The sequence below is a fragment of the Alligator sinensis genome, unplaced genomic scaffold, assembly GCF_000455745.1.
Source record: "Alligator sinensis unplaced genomic scaffold, ASM45574v1 scaffold71_1, whole genome shotgun sequence".
Taxonomy (NCBI): domain Eukaryota; kingdom Metazoa; phylum Chordata; order Crocodylia; family Alligatoridae; genus Alligator; species Alligator sinensis.
In genome coordinates this window covers 386812-394290 of record NW_005841834.1, presented here as the reverse complement: position 1 = coordinate 394290, position 7479 = coordinate 386812, and positions in this window count along the sequence as shown.

Here is a 7479-nt window from a genome sequence, read left to right as displayed (position 1 = left end):
AAGAGGGGGGAAGGTCTGGCTCTCTGGCCCCAGCAAGGATGAGGGAGATGGCAGGCTGGTTGGTGTCCATGCAGGGAGGGTGGGCCAGGAGGCTCCAGGAATGGCACAGGGGGGGTCTGAGTGAGGGAGAAAAGGGGAATGGTTCCATTGCAGGTCCCTTTCTTTCTCCTGCCTGTTCAGATGGCTTTATAGACTGAGGGATGAGCTTAACTGGACCCTCAGCCATCAGGGGGAGATGTTTGCCATGTTTTGTGCTGCAGTAGTCAAGTACAGCCAGAGTCATGGACTGTCTCTCTGAAATGGGGGGGGGGGGGGGGGGGGAGGTTGAGAGTAGTAAGGTACACTGGGATGCCTGAGGACACTGTGGGAGTTTCTATTGATCAGTTTAATGCCAGACAAGGTAGAAGTTTCAAGAAATCTATAATTTTTGATCTGGTAGAAACCACTTGCATGTTTGTATATTTTGGATTTTTACCAGTGGAACTGTGATATTATATGTTTGTATGCCCCCCAAATGTAAATCTTAGACCAATACTAAACTCTCACTCCCTAAGTTCGTTACTCCAATTCTTTGCTCTCTCTTTTGAACGTTGCATGTAAAATGATTCCAGCTAGTTTCATAGCAGCTAGGGTCAGGAGGGACCTGAACAGATCATCTAGCCTGACCCCTGCCACAGGCAGGAATGAATGCTGGGTTCACAAGACCCCAAACAGGTGATCATCCAACCTCCTCTTGAATTTGCCCAAGGTAGGGGTGAGGACCGCTTCCCTGGGAAGTTGGTTCCAGATTTTGGCCACCCTAACTGTAAAATATTGCCTTCTGATCTCTAAACTAAACCTGTTCTCCATCACCTTATTACCAATGTTTCTTGTAACCCCAGGTGGTGCTGGGGAGAAAAGGGTTCTACCTCTTTGCTGTTGATCTCCCCTGATGAGTTTGTAGGCAGCCACCAGGTCCCCCCTCAGCCTCCTCTTGCTGAGGCTGAACAGGTTCAGGTCCCTCAGTCTCTCCTGCTGCCCTCTCACCAAGTGGGTGGCCCTCCTCTAGACCCTCTCCAGGCTGGCCACATCCCTTTTGAAGTGCGGCACCCAGTACTGGATGCAGTACTTCAACTGTGGCCTGACCAAAGTTGCATAGACGGGGAGTATCACCTCTCTGGACAGGCTTGAGATGCACCTTTTGATGCATGACAAGGTATAGCTGGCCTTGCTGGCTGAGGTCTGGCATTGGCGGCTCATGTTCATCTTGGAGTCAATAATGACTCCAAGATCCTGTTCCACCTCTGTGCTTTCAAGAGGGGAACTCCCTAGCCTGTATGTATGCTGTGGATTCCTTCTCCCAAGGTGCAGCACCCTGCATTTGTCTACTTTGAACCCCATCCTATTCTTGTCTGCCCACTTTTGTAGTCTGTCTAAATCTAGTTGCAGCCTCTCTCTCCCTTCAAGTGTGTCCACCTCGCCCCACATCTTAGTGTCATCAACAAACTTGGACAGCGTGCTTTCCACCCCCTCGTCCAAGTCGCTGATGAAGATGTTAAACAGTGCAGGCCTGAGGACTGAGCCCTGGGGTACCCCACTGCTCACATCTCACCAGGTCGAGTACAACCCATCCACCACTACTCTCTGGGTGCGCCCCATCAGCCAATTTTTTACCCATCCAACTGTGTAGGCATCAATGCCACAGGCGCTTAATTTATTGATGACGATGGGGTGAGTTCAATGCAGTTGCACCTGATTTATATCAGTAGGAGAGGAAAATCAAAACCTGAATATTGGAAAGCAGTCCATCTCATTAAATTAACTTAGCTTTGCAATGCCACTTCATTTAAAAATGAATAAGAGGTCTCCCACAGTATTGTGAATAGATTTTGCTGTTCAATTCTTTTGAGGCAGCAACATCATTACTTTTTATTTGGGGGAATTTTGGTTGAAAAAATATACAATAACCATGGGAGTTTAATGATGTATAAATCTCTGTGCTTGTTAATCTCTTCCTTTTATATATTTAATATTTTCCTATCAGCCTGGATGATAGGAAACATGAAGGCAAACTTGCTACTGTGCATTTCATTCCCAGCACGTAGAGCATTGATTAAGCTGCAGTGAGAAAAAGGAACAAGTAGTATTCTTGTTTCCTGGTGGTAATGCTGAGCAGTCAGTAGGTATTCTTGAAATATATAATCATAGAAAGCACAATTAGCAGGAAAGAACAAACCAGAGCTTGTAGCAGTGGTTTCTGCATGTGTATATGTTGCTATGGACACCTAGTAGAGAACAATCCAATGAAAGGCATAAAATGGCAGAGAAATCTCATCTGTTTTCTTTGACCTGGGTATGCTGCTAACAGTCCCATTGGTCATGGTAATTAATTATTATCTGTATTATGAGAGCACCTAGGAGCCCCAACAATGGCCAAAGAACCTCTGTGGAAGCCTCTGTACAAATGCAGAACAAAGTGCCTTCTATTGAAACTGTCTAAGGAAAAGGTATGACAGCAAGAGTAGATGATAGATGATCAAGATACTTTACAAGGCCTGCATGTGCTGCATGCTAATGAAAAATATTATATCTTTACCACTATGAAGGACTTGATGCCAGGTGGCTCCTTGGATGGAGAGCTGACAGCAATACACTTTAGACCAGGGGAGAAATTTGGCATATTGCTTTAATATGGGTGACTTCATTTTAGTTGGCTAAATTTGACACACATTAAAGGGGTACAATTTGGAGACAGTCTTGAATGCCACTTTAATGCATCTTATATTTAGAGCAAAATAATTAAGCCCTCATTTTCAAAAACTTAAAGGAGCCTGATTTTCAGAATGCTGATGCTCAGAAGTTTCTGAAAATGAGGGCTTAATTATTTTGTTTGTTTTTCAAAGCTGTTTAAAGAAACATGTTACCCTGCACTTTCAAAAGTTGTTCTCTAGTAGGTGTCCATGCTTTAAAAAACAATTTGGGAACAGATTAACTTGTAAAAAAAACATAATTGAATTTCAACCAGACACTCCTATGAGGTCCAGGGCATGAGGAATCAAATTGATATTTTCATATTCTCAAGAGGCGAGGAGGGCAGTGAATGAGAATCATTCCAAATGAAAATGTGGTATCTGGAAACAGAAATAGTACAGAGAGGGAAGAATACCAATTACAGTTAAAGCAAAGAATGTACTTATTAGAAGGCTGACTGCAGATTCTAAATTACCAATTAACTTACTGTCAACACACTAAAAGAAATGAACAAACAGAAAGAGGGCTTAATACCAAAGATAGAATTTTTTGTCTCTCAAAGCCACAAAGAATGTAAAATAATATTTAAAAAACTTGAATTATTAAAAGGTTAATGTTGGGAAAGGATTTTAAAACAGTATGCAATTTGTTATCACAGTTATGTGTAAATAGAACCAACATCAGTTTCATAGATATTATAATAATATGTTGCTGTACTTAAAATATTCTGTAAGGACAATGACTATGAACTCCACAGGACCGAATTCTGAAGCCCTTACTTAGCCAATACTCCTACTGACTTCTGGAGGAATTCTGAATGGCTGTCATCCAAATAAAATCTGAGTAAAGACTGTAGAATTTGGCCTCATACATTTACAATTCATATCAGCACCTATAGTGGGTTAGCTTTTACATTTTTGGTAGCTTTTTGCAAGCTTTAGACATGTGTGGTGGCCTGGTGACATTTTCTTTGGAAGTTGGATAGTATGACCCAGGGAAAACTACATTTTAAACATAGGGAATGAAGTGGGTGACAGCTGTATTTCACTATCACAGAAGGAGTCTATAAAAAAGGATAGTACCCCTCATTGAAAAACTACTGCTAGGGAAATTATTTTCTGTTCACTGGAGGGCTTCAGGAGGGACTGAATTCAAGGGCATGAAGCATACTCTTTTTCATGTTTTAAATTTTTTCAAGGAAGCTGAACAGAGAGGAAAAGTGAGATTCAGGTGTGTCTCTAGGAACAATTTACAATTCATGGGGTGCATCTACACATGCGCTTTACTGCAGGGTTGACTAAGTAGCTCCACAGTAAAGCATCTATATGTATACCAGTACTAATTAACTCCACCACAGAATAGTATGGTCAGGTGCAGTACTATTTTACAGCAGAGTCATTAAGTGCAATCAAATGCACATGTAAATGATGATAACAGGAGCAAGTTGTGTCCAGTCAGCCCAGCCAGCTGGGGGCCAGACCACTAGTTCCTGCCAGCCCCTCCACCACTCAATGGTGCCATCCAGAGCCCATGGCTGCCACCCTGCCACCCCCCGCCTGCTCCACTCTGGCCTAAATTGCTGCCGTCCCATGTGTATGTGTGGATGCTGAAACCGGGAACAGCTGACTCTGGCTCAAACAGCTCCAAGTTTATCTTTTTGCATTAATAGCATGTGTGGATGCACCCACAGGTAGTGGGGACTGTGACATGTCCTGGACCCAGATGCAGTCAGAGGCAACTTTGAGACACATTTCAGGCCCATACTGTTCTTTGCTGTCTGCTGCTTAACCACTGAGAACAGCCTGAGATACTCCAAATGTCACCGCCTTGATTTATGGCACCTCAGCTATATCTGTCTTACCTAGGTCTTGCCATCATTGAGCAGAAAGGACTCTGCCACCTAGAAGAGGAATCACACCCTTGTCTGCTTACATGCTTATAAAAATGGATCTCCCCTTCTGGAGAAGAGGGCTGCCTGTTTAATCAAATACTCAAAAATCACTCATATGTATCTTGCCAATAACTAATTATAAAAGATAGTAAAAAGATGATTATTAAAACAAGAACAAACATACTAAACCAGTACCCATATGTTGGAATATAGACAGAGAGTTAAGAACAATCGAGCAAAAGCGTAGCAGACTCACCTTTCAGAGCTTGGGTGGAGCAGGATCCCAGGCTCGAGATCCTGCTGTTTTGATTGGTGGAGCCCATCCACCAATCAGGAGGCAGCAAGAGAAATAAAGTCATACCCCTTTCCTGAGGGGAGGGGGAGAAGAGCTCCCCTGGACCTGATTGAAGACTGTAAACTGTCAGGTCCAGAAGACTTCAGGGACTGAGCCCTGGAGCGTATAAAAGGAGCTGCGTGCCCAGCACGAGGGGCAGATGCAGTGAGGGACTCAAGAAGAGTGGAGCCAAGAAAAGCTGGGGAGCTCTCCCCCAGTGGGCAATAGGCCCAAGGCTCCTGAAGCTGCCACTGGAGGAGCAGCTTTGGGAGTGGTGCGAGACTGCTTGGACTGTTGATGGCACAGAGGGATGGTGCACAGAGATCCAGCCCTGGGAGTAGTGTGAGATTGCTTGGGCCCATCACAGCGTGTGGTTTGGTGCGCAGAGCCCAGGCTTTGGGAGCTGCAAGTGATGGCTCGAGCCTGCAACCCCGGCAGGGCCAGCAGGCCCCACGGTGCATGGGGCAGTGCACAGGGCAAGAGCCTTGGGGCTGCAGTGAGGCAGTTCAGACCCCATCTCCCAGCAAGCAGCTAAGTCTCACAGCATGCAGGGCGGTACACAGGCCTGAGCCTTGGGAGCCAGGGAGCAGCGGAGGCTGCTTGAGTTATTCAGCCGGTGTGAAGATGGACAGCTGGAGCCTGAAGGGCCTGGCCTGTGCTAAAAGAGCCCTCAGTGCTGAGCTAGGGCATGGGGAAATAGTAGTGCTGCAGTGTGAGGCCCAGCACCCAGGAACCAGCAGCGGTGATGCAACAGCTGAGAGGAGCAGAGCTCTCATTGCCCAGAGCACGGCATGGGGTGGGGAGGAGCCCAGTGGTGTAGGAGAGGTGCTCCACCAGAGGAGACTGCATGAAGCTGCACCCTGACCACCACCCCGTAAGGGAGCGTGAATCATTGGGCCCTTGGCTTCCACAGGAAAAAAGACATTTGGGGCAGGTAAACCCAGAGAAGTGGCTGGGTGAGCAGCCCCCTGCCTAGTCAAGGCCCTAAGGGGAGATGCCTCTGATGCTTCCTGGACACCCCCCCCCCCCCAGGGGACCCCATTGGAAGGAGGACTTTCTCTTGTCTTGTGCCAGGGGCTATATTAATGAATAGGTGTTATTAAGTTTGTTCTTGTTTGCACCTTATATCTTGTAATTGAAATGTTGTATTGTGTTGATGCTGCTGAAGTTGTTTTATTGTAATGGGTAAATAGTATTATTTAGGGTTTGACCTTGGTTAGTAGTTAATGTTCACTGTGTAAATATATGTATATGATATTTAGTTTTATGTATATTATATTATAACTCAATACATTGTATCGAGTTAAGAATTTTGGGCTTGGGTTAACTCTATAGAGGAAAGAACTTGAAATTCTGGCATCCCTCTCACAGCACCCCCTTCTTCCTACCCATCCCATTCAGTTGAGAATATGGCACACCATTGGATGTACCTGGATTTTATAAGAGGAAATATCAGAATAATAACCTGTTCTTACCTTGCAACTTAAGTCTGAGAATATAGTTTCTACTTAGCCCATTAGCTGAGGAATTCCAACGTTGTCCTGAACCCAGGAAAAAAAACCCTAGAGACAATGACTTGCTCTCAAGGAAAAGTTTAAATGTTTAGGTATGGTTTTGCATGTTTACCAGACAAAGTCTTTTCTGATCCAATTTAGACTAGGAAGATACTTGCATCCTTTCAGACATGAAGATTACTAATCCAATATCCTTAAGATATCAATTAGTTTCACCAGCATGAGACAAGTCCTTTCCCAATGGATCCCATCGTTAAAATGTAAATTCCTCATTATCTGAATGGCCTGGAATACAGATGCTCAATGATTACCTCTCCAACCATTTAGGCCTTGAGCCCCTCCCTGGTGAAAAAAAACAACCAACCAACACACTCATTCTTTATCAATTGAAAGTCATTACCATATTATGCTATCCTGTCCCTATTATAGCTTATAAAATGTATTTTTATATCAAATACCACAGTGCATAGAAATATAGGGATAAGGCTGGACACAGCTTCATGCTACCTAGAAGTAGAGACTACACATACCAGTTCAATAAAACAAAGCACAAAAATCATGCAAAACATCCCTGAAACATTGTAGGTTCATGACAGCAACTACGATAACTCATAGCTCCTGATCGTGTCCTGCTTTAGTGGCTGAACAGTAGTGCTGGGTGGGAAATCATTTTTTAGTCCAACAAAAATATTTCAAGTTTTAAGAAGTGTTTCCAGTTCTGAATTTGGGGGACGGGGAATCTAAAAAACAAACCCCCAAAAAAACTGTTGTGAACTTAAAATCTGAGAAGCAAAACAAAGTAAACTAGAACACTTTCTATATTATTCAGTTTGACCAAGTTAAAAAAAAAAAAATTAGTACACATTTTTAAATAAAGTGTTGTTTCCCACTAGAATAAACAGAATTTTTCAGCTTGAAAATGCTGAAACAAGCTATGTTGACATTTTCAAGCCTTTTTCTTTGAAAAGTATTTGGTAAAAAAAAGGAAACAAACAAAAAAGATGAAGGCC